Genomic DNA, 11,203 nt, shown 5'->3' with positions numbered 1-11,203 from the left:
GCTAGTGTAACTTTATTTTTGTATCAGAGGAGCAGAGACAAGCTGAGATAGAAGAGGTGGCCACTCTCCTCCAAACTGAAACCAGAATCAATCATGGAGTTTTTTTGGTTTTGTTTTGGTTTTTGCCTATTTCCTTCTAACTTATGGGCAGAAACTAATATGCCATATATAATCTAGTGTTACAATGGCTTTCCCTTGCTGTCATTTTTGCCTGTGATCTTGGGACCTCAGAAGGTAACAGTGTACCTCAAATGGTGTATGACTACGCCCTGCACATGACAGACAACCAGAATCTTGAGGCACAGAAGAGCCCTTATTTTGGACCTGGATTATCAAAGTAATTGAGCCTTATGGACTCGAGCTGTGCATGGCACAAGTTGTAAGATTTATCTGCAAGAGCACAGCCTTATCGTGCCTGTAGCCACCCCCTCTTTTGGGTGAAAGGCCCCATGGGATTCACAGACACTGCAGCATGCCAGCACACAGCCCTGCACTTATTGCCGATGGACTCACCAGTTGAAGCTGCTGTAGCAAGAGATGGGGAAGTAGGAAATACTTATTATATCCCCCTGAGCTCCATCAGGTGGGATTACTGGCTGACATCTGCAGCCCAGCTCAATATTGAGTCCAGCCAGCTGGCTGTCAGGCTTAGGTGTCCGATGTGGGGGACAGTTAGTCTGCACGGAAGATTTTGTAGTTGCTCACGTTGTTGCAGTTTCATCTCCAGGCCTCATCGCTGATTTTTTGCCAGAGCAGGAAGCAAAGCTTCTTCTAGCCCAGTTTTGCAGACCTAAGGAATTCAGGTGAGGATTGGCTCAAGTATTTAAATTTTCTGATTTCTTCCAGAACTTTGAACTGCCTCTCATAGATTCTGCTGCAGCTACATCTAATGAAAGCTACAGGTTTAAATCTAAGATGTGATTCAGAGAGTCAAGTTCCCATTTTGGTGCAGTGTAAAACATTTGTTCTGAATTCAGCACATGGAACCTCTCTTACTGATGCTAAAATAAGTTATGTATGTGAAATGAATAGAGGGCATGCCACATATATGAACTGAGAAAGCCAGTTTATAGTCTCAGTTGTACTACTGTAAAGGTAAGCTAGTTCATTAACTTCTAATGGTGCTAGGTTTATACCACTGATACACTCATTTAGTCTAATTTAGTAATATATATATTTTATATATTTGTATATAATGTATTTGCATTTCTGTCTTCAGTGTCATAGATCTGAGGCTTGGGAAGACACCTTGTGAGTTTACAGAGCAATCACTATTAATCCACAGAGTGGTGCTGTTGGCGTACTCTGGATGTACTGCAGCAGAATACAGATGTTTCTTTAGTCTGTTTAATTTAGCTAAACTTTTGTCCAGGTGGCATTGTAACTAAGGACAGAATTTAAACAAAATACTTTACATTTCTTTTCCAGGCACTCAGCCTCTCTGAACAATAAGGGTTCTGTTCTAATTGCAATTTCATATATCTGGTTTAGTTTTCATGTTTTTCAACCAACTGGGCTCATGTCATGTTATTGTTGTTGTTCATAAGTGAATGTTATTGTGCTTTGACCCTGCTGCAGGACTGAGCAGGACTGCAGGGAGAGTGCTGTCTGTCCTTCTCAGGTCTTTTGTCCCTCAGCATATGAGGTAGTGTGACCTTAGGGTTTTAGATGGCAGCTGTGGACTATGCCATCTAGAAGGGCTTCCTTCAGTGTCAGACTCTGCATACAGGGGAGCCTACTGCAGGAGCCAGGGTAAGACGCTGGCTCACCAAGTGGTGTGTGATAGTCACCTCTACTTTATGACTGAGCAGAAACAACACAGCTGATACTGGGTGAAACTTCTCTACATTATGCCACCACATGCTCTTGTCTACATTATGCCACGACAGTTTAACTCTCTGAGAAGACGAGAATATTTCGGTTCCCATGCCCATAAACTCCTAGCCTTTCTGAGGCAGTTGCCAGTAACTCCTATCTATACCATTCTGTACCACCCTAAATAAGTCACTCTTACTCCTTTAGAATTTACTACTGTCTTGGTTATTGTGGAGAATTAGGCTACCTTTATCTGAATCATTGGTTCACCAGCTACAGGTCACAAGAGTCAAATTCTTTTTAACTTCTCAGATAAATCAGCCCTTGCAGGCCTTTCTGCCCTGAATTCTCTTGTCTTGACTCCTTGACTGTCATCCCAAAAGGAGGGAAGTAACTGCTGCTTCACAAAATGATAGGTCTCTTGATTTTGCTTGAGCCTCACTGGTGAATCTAGCTTGAATCTCCCCTAAATACAAAATAACAGAGCAAGTCCAGACTTTTTGTCTTAGCTATAAGGTAGGATTTCAGGCAGTTTGGGTTTGACTTCTCAGTTGATGTGGCCAGTCCTACGGGAATCACTCTGACCTGGTTTCTAACCAGTGCTCACGTAGCTTGTTTAAAATAATTGCTAGATATTTGTGTAAATGTACTCTAAGGGATGCATAATATATTTTATCAGGAAAATTAATTGCAATTCTACGATGGAAAAAAGATTTCAAATGGCTTTAAAATTTATACAGGGTGCAACAACAAGACTAGATCTGCTGAGAACAGAGATAGTTAATCCTTGTTTGAGAAATAAAGAGCAAATTCTGCACAGAGATTCTATGTTGCTTTACAGGAGAAATGTCTTGTTTTATACCTGTGTGAAAGACTATTATGTATTAAAGCTGCACAGAGTATATGGCAAAACATTGATGAAAACAGAGCACATTGCCAGTGGAACACTTGGTTAATGTGCATGATGAGCCTGGTGATTTTCCTCTTTGCACGATGAGCCTGGTGATCTCTTCCGCTCTGCTTTCAGCGTATACAAGGTTTAATTTTGTAAAGGCTGACTCTCATTTTTTTCTCTGCTTAAACTTATTTTAATATATACTCCAGTATCCAATTCTTGACTGTTTTACCTATATATTTTAAAGTGTGTGTCACAAATTTCATTAAAATACACATTACACAAACTTTTGTCAGTGGCAAGTTGTAACAAAGCTTTATTTTGAACAGCAGTTTTTTCAGCTACATCATACTTCCAAGATGCCTGCCACTGTTCTGTGAGACACTGTTTTCAGTTGCCAAAAAGTTCACAGCTTTCAGAGAAGAAATTTTCCATGTTACATATCTGCTTTGGGCTGATATGTATCTAAAGTTTAAGCTCAAATAGTTCGGCCATTTCTGGGAATACATACAGGAGGATAAACAAATTCTTTGTTGTTGTTGAGAAGACGTGCAGGCTTTGTAGAAAAGTTTTTGTTGTGGTGGGGAGCTTGCTCTTTTGCCAGCTGGTGCTTTCTCTGGCCTACGCAAATGTACCTCTGTCTGACCAGGTTGGGACTTTTGAAAAAGCTTGATTTGTACGTGCTCAGTAAAAGCTTTTTCAGAGCACAGAGCTAAATTTAGCCTAGAGATCTCACTTGCAGTGAGGCTGCTGCATCCTCTCTCACTCCTTTCCAGCTGTCCTGTATACCAGTACCAGGCCCACAGAAAGGCAGAGCATACTTACTTCCAGGATGAGCATTTTTCAGTACTTGTTCCCACTGTGTATGTGGAGGGCCTCTTCCAGATCAGCTACTAGAAGAGATGGTAGACTGGGGCAGGGAAGCCCACACCACTATTGGAGAAAGGGAGAGCATCATGGCAAAGCAGTGTAAAGAGCTTGTTAAATGACCATTCCCCCAGGTAGAAAACGCTTCCTGCCGGAACTTGGAGTTGTATGTGGGATTTCCAATCAGTATCTTCTTCCACAGCCAGAAAACAGCTTTGAAATCCACTGGCAAAAGAAGTGGAAAATAAAACCATATTTTCCTTCAATGGCTTATCTAGTTTAAGGTTATTTCACATACATAAGCAAGTGCTCTTTTAGCCCAAACTGAGAATCTGTATGGCCTGGAATGTCTATTTTTGCAGTAAAAGAGCAAAATTAACATTAAAAGAAATTTAACACTCCGAAGTTAAGCACTCCAGATTTGTGATGTGCAGTCATTCCTCCCCTTGCCTTATTTCCTATGAGTCCTCCAGATTCTACAACAAATAATTCAGGGATTCTGGAGACAGCAGCCTTATTTACTGCACAGCTTTCCTACACTCCCAGACTGTCTGTCCTCCACCCAGAATTTTGCAGAGGCTGTTTGGAAAAATAGGATGTACTCACATACTTAAAAACAGCAGGATAGCATATGCACAAAGGGGCCAAGTTTCAACAACCTTAGTATTTGTAGCTCCTAACTGAAGTTTTTGGACTGCAGAGTGTTTGATTTTGCTTAGTTTAATATAGCTTTGGAGAGAGGGAAGAGGTTGTAAGATTAATTGAAGAAAACCAAAACACTGATACAGGATGAAACTTACCCTGTTTGAAGAGGAGGTAAACCAGGTATCATAGCTTTCTTAGCTGAGATTTAAACAGATTTCTGCCTTTAGATGTTTATTCAATTTCCTGTAAGTTCCACCGTTTTGTTTCCTTTTCCCCCTCATTATAATTCATGAAGAACTGAAAGGTGAGCTGCAATTTCACAGAAAAGTGAGGACCTAATTGTTTGTAGGTACTTAAGTTTAGAAAATAGCCAGTGCAAAAAAGTGTGCATCTATTTCAATTCAAGTAACAGCAAGGCATTTGGCACTGGCCAGTTCCTGGAGGTTTGGGGCTACGGTCTTCGTAGACACAACTCCATTGACTTCTCTGAATAAACCAAATACACTCTAACTGTTTTTTCTTTTCTTCCCTTTCAAAATGGAATCTGGCATGGCTGTGCCTCTGGTCTTGTGGGGCTTTGACACATACTGGTGCAAAGCCCAAGAATTGCAGGTGTGGAGTCTTGTACATAACTGTGCAGGGTTAAACAGTGACAGCAGTTCTCTGTAAGCAGTTGTTACATTTCTTAATTTTATGGTCATCTCTTGAATTGGATAAATATATCTATGACTGTGTTCCATGTAGCCTTTTAACAAAGACATAAAGAAAGGGAACTGTTTTCTGGCCTTTAAAACATTCTCACTTTCCCATTCCTAAACACAAGCCAGAATCAATGAGAGTATCTTTGGAAACATTTAATCTATTCAGCAATTAGGCTTTGTTATTAGTGAATGGCTACATTTACATGCCCACCAGTATTCTTTTTAACACTAATAGCCTGAATTAGAGAGAGTCTGAAGTTCTGCAATGTGGAACTCAAGACTTTAGTGTCCCCCTTCTAAAGAAAAGGGCCCCATGGCCTCTTCTTCCTTATGTGTCTTTTCTGTCTCTCTTAGGTTCCTCTGCAACAGTATTAACACTGCATGTTAGCCAGGTGACATTTGTTTGAAAACAGAGTCTTTTTGGGAAAATTCCCCTTTTTTGCATAGGATGGGACAGAGAATAGGGAAGTGGCTGGAGATCAGTCTATTTTGCTTCATTGTTTATCACAAATTGCTAATTCTTTTTTGGATGACCTTGCGTAAGTATTACCATTTGCTTTGGAAACTTAGTGAGCTTCTGGGAGTGTAAAGGGCAATACTCTGTATGTTCTGCTTTGGTGTTTTCAAAAGAATGTGACTAGTTATATATCAGGCTGGATTCAGCTATGACACTGCCTCATGGTATGTGTTGCATTTCTCTGTGGTAGTCTGTACCTTCTCTACTGTGGATTTGTGTGATACTACTGTAAAGGCAGGCGGTGTCACTATCAGACACCCTTTCTCAGGTCTCTTCTGGGACAGGGGAAGTAACCTTGGAGGTGCACTGGGGAAACACTGATGTAGTGCGATTTGGATCACACTTTCTTGAAGCCACAGGCCTTTTATTTTAGTGAAGGTGGAAATGGCTCTGAAAGTGCCTAAAAGGGAATTGAGACAGGATTTCTTTTCTGAAGAATGCATGAAGGCGTGCAGTTGTCTTCAGAGGGTGATAGGCTTTCTGAGAAAGAGCAATATTTCAGGATTGTGTTTGTCTTGGCTGGCTGGGGTAAGGAAAGAACTTGATGCCTGAAAGGGGAAAAGGAAGGAGTATTCAATGGGAGCTCAGCTGAAGGATGTGGTATGGCAAGAGGATAAAGGAAGTCACGTAGAAGAGATGCAATCAAGGAAAGATTTTTTTTGTGTGACAAATTAATACACTCTTACACTCACTGGGATCCCACCTTCTCCTTTCCAGTTGCCAGGGCTTGTGTGTGGGCTCTTTCAGTGCTGTCAGTTGCCATACTTCATTAATGACCCTTAAGGGGCTAACATTAACACCTGTTTGTGGTTATTTCCTGTCACTGTTTACTCTCCCAGATGGTACAAATACAATATGTCCAGTGTGTTAGGCATTTGGCAGTAATACACTCTTTGCCAGCTAAATGCCATTCATGTTAAATTTGGCAGCCATTTCATAGCCTGAAGAATCTGTCCTCTGAGTCAAAAGTAGAAACTGCGGACAACTCTTAGATTCTCAAAATAAATAGGAAAGGAATAGCCCAATTGTTTTTCATCTTACAGTTTATTTTCTTGTACCAAAAGGGTAGAACTGAGGAGAAGAAGCAACTTAAAATCTAAATGAGTGCCTAAGACTGAGATGGGTGGCTCCAGTGCAGTTGGATAGGGTGTACTCATGTGATCCTGAACCTATTATTTCTTGACCAGAAGATGTGTGACTTTGTTCTGATGACTGAAAGCCACAGATATTGGAAGAGTTTGCTGCAGAGAAGAATGTGGTCTCCAGGTCTTGAATTAAGTCTTGCTGTTGCCTTGGGAAGATATTTAAAGAAGTAACCAGAAGGCTGATAAACAGTGTTTCTGGAGTGCTCTGAGAAGTCATCCAATACTAGCCAAAATGTTTCGTGTTTGTGTCATGCATGACTTCAATTTCCAGCTCTCCCAGAGGAGGGAACATGTTTTTTTCTAGGACTGTAATGTACCATGTCCATTTCCAGTTCTAGGGAAATGTTTTATATTAATAGTAATAAGAAAATCACCATATTAATGCCAACCATCTTGGCTTTGTCAGAGATAAAAAAGTTACTGACATACGCATTTGGGAATTTCTAGCCCAACAGGCAAAAGTCTAAAAGATGAGTAAGTGAATACCTCTGCTAACCCATAGACCAGTTGTTCACTAAAATCATTACTATATAAATTGCTACATTCTGCACAGGAGAGGTCAAACGGGGTGCTCATGCCAACAGTGGGCCTATAGACGCATTCTTCCAGGTCAGATGATGTTATTTAGAGGCTGAATCCCTGACAGCTGTGCCTTGATGACTGAGATGATGGTAAAGCATTTATCTCTTGATTCCACACTGGCAAATATCCAAGCTGATTATTTTACTAGACCAACCAAAGCAAAGACCTTGTGGAGTTGTGAATGCAGTCAATTATTGTTGAGGTCCTTAACATGGTGCATGTCTGTCTGTTGGGCATGTGTATAAGTGTTAAAGTCAATTAAGAATGTGAGCCAGTTTTTAGCTAAATAATCAGAACCATTTAAGATACAGATTTTGAGTACTGTTTCTTCACTCATAAGATCTTAGATATCTGAGTGAGTATGATCTTATTCACGCATCAGCTCCTCCCAGGTTGATGGATAATTTGTCAATAATTCCATCAAACCTGGACAGCGGGTTCTTGTAAGTAAAAAGGTTCTGAGAGAGGAGATAAAGAGCAAGGCAAAAGCTGCAGCTGGAGAAAAGCCACTGAATAGTGGGTAACTGGAGGATCAATGAGAGGTTGCCTTCCGCAAGGCTATCAGAGCAGAGAAGGTTTTTTAGTACAAGGAATCCGTACCACAAATAGGTGATAGGTCCATTTTACATTCCAGTGCTGCACCAACATCATCCCCAACATGCAGGGGAGGGTAGCTTATGGGTAAGGAGGTCCAGCTGAGCAACCATTGCCTTTGTTCTCCTTGTCATTTTGGAGTCTCATCTCTTTGAAGCAATCTTTAGTTTGTGGATGTGGGATATGGCTGCAGTATGCCATAGAACAAATGTACTTATGGTTAAAGATTTTTCTGTAGGTCTTACCAGTCTTGATATGCAAAATTTATCAGTCTGTATGAAAAGCAACCCCCTTTTTTTCTTTTTCCTTTTTTTTTTTTTTTTTGGTTATATGTGGAGCCAGACTCGTGCATTGCAACACTCTAGTGGCCATGTGCAAACTGGCCTCATAGAAACTAGGCAATTAAAGAACTGCTTAAGAAGATTAAAGGAGTTAGAAAGACAAAGAGAGACAGAAAGACCCAGGGTGTCTGGCTTCAGTGGTAACGATTATGATCTGAGGCTTCTTTTGTTCCCTGCAGTTTGATGCCTGTTCATTGAGGTGGGTATGATAAAATAGATTATCTCTAAATTCAGATAATTTTTGCATTCTGTTTTACAGCATGCTCCTGCAATCACCACTGAATACCATTGCCCAACTAAATGGGCAGCAAAGAGTAGGGAGGAGATAGAAATACACATAGGACATGCTTTGGATTTTGAAAATGCCAAGCAGCTGACTCAAGAGTTGACTTTTTGAATCCAGACAGCCAATAAAGACTGGTTTATTTTGGAAGTGGCCTCCTGCTTCACTCTAACTCCCTACTGATTACTGAGGTTTAATTTCCAATATCAGAAGAGGTTTGTGTTTCTGGTTATACGGTAAAGAGCGAGACTGTGGGTTTTGAGGCCCAGGCTCAGAGGGGTCAGAGTGGGCTCCCTCTGTATGAGGAAGCTAAGATTTCTAACATTGCTGGAGGAGGCCGTGTAGTCCAGAGCAAGCCTCCTTCAGAACAAATCTTTGACAACTATTAGAACATATTTAAAGCTCTGAAAGCCTTGTTCAGCACGGGACTTAAAAAGTGGAATCCTCCAGCAATGCCTGGGCCACAGATTTTCTCAACAGCTCAAGAATAGTTTCTCTTGTACTAGCAGCCCTGCAAACTCAAGTGGAGTACTGGAGAGCCTGTTGTGTTCTTTCTGCCTCCTTTATCACTATCAGTCATAAAAACTAAGTAATTGGAAATTAGATGACAATTTAAGTGCTGATAAATATTGAGAAAGAATAGAATCTGTCTGGCTCCTCTCACAATTGTGATGAGATGGCTGTGATGACAGGGTTAAGCATGTGTGTGCATGTGTATGTGTATATGTGTATTCACAAAACAACAGGGATAAGATGCTACTTACAAAGTTCAGGCAGAAGTAAATGCATTTGTCAGTTATTTCTCTCTTTTCAACTTGCATTAGCATTTAGAAGTGCTTGCAGAAATCACCTTTACAGGTCTGCTTGATCCTTCTATTCTCTATCTCAAACAAATCTCTTACCTGACTTTAAAAAAGTAAACTAAATCTCATAGAGGCACAGAACCTGAGCAGGAAAAGATGGGATCATGTCTGCTATTCATTCTCTTGAGGAATATCCATAGAGAGCTATGGAAACTGTGTGGGATTCCAAATCTTTCCCTACAAGTGACTAAAAATAATAAATGAGACATCATTGTGTCATTAGGGGAGCTCTCTCTGTCTCTCTCTCAGGTGTGCCATTGCCAATGTCTGCTCAGGGCAGTCTGCATGACAGTCAGTAGTATGAGAGCTGAGAGAACTGCCTGTAGCCTTGGACAGATGGAGCATCCTAAAAGATGCTTTACTTCAGTCCAGGCACTATTTAGCCTGGACATTAGTTTGTCAGCTCAGTGCAAGGAACATTTTTCAGTATGGAACTAGGATTTTCCAGACATCAAAGCCCATTTGCACAAGTTTGAATCCTTTTTATTTTTAATCACTGCTACTCTCTGCTTTCTTGCTCCATATAACACACATTTTTTATCAGCAGCAAATGGGATCACTCTGAATATGCTGTTATTTCTAGTTTTAATGATGTCTTTGTACTTTGATTGATGTGGATAATACGTTCAGCATGATCCTGTGCCACAGATTATCATCAAAACAGATTTCCCTCTGGAGAGTCTTTGGCTTGGCTATAACACCAGACATTTTTTCTCAAAAGTATTAAGAAGATTCATTAAAGACAAGGCTAGAAGGAAGAGAGAAGTTCCTGAATTTTTCAGTGCGGGGAGACCACTGAAGTGTCTGGAGCAGGTTTATCTTATTACTGATGAAGGTGGACAAGAATTGCCATTCTGTCTGACTCCAAAAGAACTTGCATTACTGTTCCTGAGCCATAAGCTCTCTTTACAGCCTATATGCACTTTTCTGTCCATGTACACCTGCTGTTACTAAATCGCACTGCCCCAAGACCAGCCTAGACAGAGTCTATAGCTGCGTCTATGCTATGAAATTCAGGTGGAACAACCCCAGCTACTGGGAGGTTGCTTGTGGTCAGTGTTAGAGCCTTCCTTGCCATAGATTTGGCCTGCTCCAACGGGCGTTCTCCCTGGACACAGCTTGGCAGCTCAAAAGGCCCAGGGACCTTTTGAACTGTCAGAGACCAACAGACTGTTCATGTGCACTTGACTATCCCAGAATTAGGCTGTTCCATTCCCATTCAGTGCCTGGGAATGCCACTGGGCGTGTATAATTTAGGCAAGAGTGATACAACCACAGTCAGGCTCAATGCAACTAACTGCCCCAGTGTACTGTATTAGCAGCACTGGCCATGGTGTCTGAAAGTTGAGGACCTTTTCTCCGCTTCATCTCCCACCTGTATGCGAAGAGGTAACAGCCTCATGACTGCTGTTATTTGCAGTCATGATAACTTTATCTGTCATTATAAGTCTCTGATACTCCTTTTTCTCTTGTTCAAATGCACAATGCAGGGGAAGACTCCCAAGGAAGACAAGAGTTGATTTTGCCTGAGCTGGCAGCATTTGTCCTGTTGCTTGGCTGTTCACAGAGCATTTCCAAGCATAAGCAGCACATTCAAGTGCAGGCTGCACACTGTACTTGTGCATTTGGAGTTAACCCAACCTGCCTATTCTGGCACTGTGATGCAGAAGCAAGAAAGGACAACTAGTATCATTGCACAGAATATCAACTATTTCCAGCCTGTAGTGTTAGCTGAATATCTAACATTGATCTGATTTCTGAAGGGCTGAACACCCAATATGTCTTCTTTTATGTAAATGCCTACCAGTGGACTCTCAGCCCTTTTAAAAATCAGGCTATGTATTTGGGTCCTCAGACATGGTCTTTATACATTTGTTTTCGAAAATCTTGGCTTTACTAGGTGTGGTTTGTTCAAAATAAAACCCTTTCCTTCCCTAAGATGCTTCCTACTTCCA

At 41.1% G+C, this 11,203-nt stretch overlaps 1 long non-coding RNA gene across 4 annotated transcripts in view; it reads left to right on the top strand.

The window, feature by feature from the left end:
* The first annotated feature begins 513 nt into the window (after positions 1 to 513).
* Positions 514 to 11,203, top strand: part of LOC142402726 (uncharacterized) — a 76,194-nt gene continuing 65,504 nt past the window's right edge. For 3 of the 4 annotated variants that reach the window (XR_012773458.1, XR_012773457.1, XR_012773459.1), the window contains exon 1: positions 515 to 803. This is a non-coding gene — a long non-coding RNA (uncharacterized LOC142402726). Of the gene's footprint in view, positions 804 to 11,203 lie in introns of all 4 variants that reach the window. The other variant, XR_012773460.1, reaches the window with a different exon arrangement.

The sequence above is a fragment of the Mycteria americana genome, chromosome Z (assembly GCF_035582795.1).
Source record: "Mycteria americana isolate JAX WOST 10 ecotype Jacksonville Zoo and Gardens chromosome Z, USCA_MyAme_1.0, whole genome shotgun sequence".
Lineage (NCBI taxonomy): Eukaryota > Metazoa > Chordata > Aves > Ciconiiformes > Ciconiidae > Mycteria > Mycteria americana.
The sequence above is the reverse complement of the archived record's forward strand: the minus strand, read 5'-3'. Positions and strand labels throughout refer to the sequence as shown.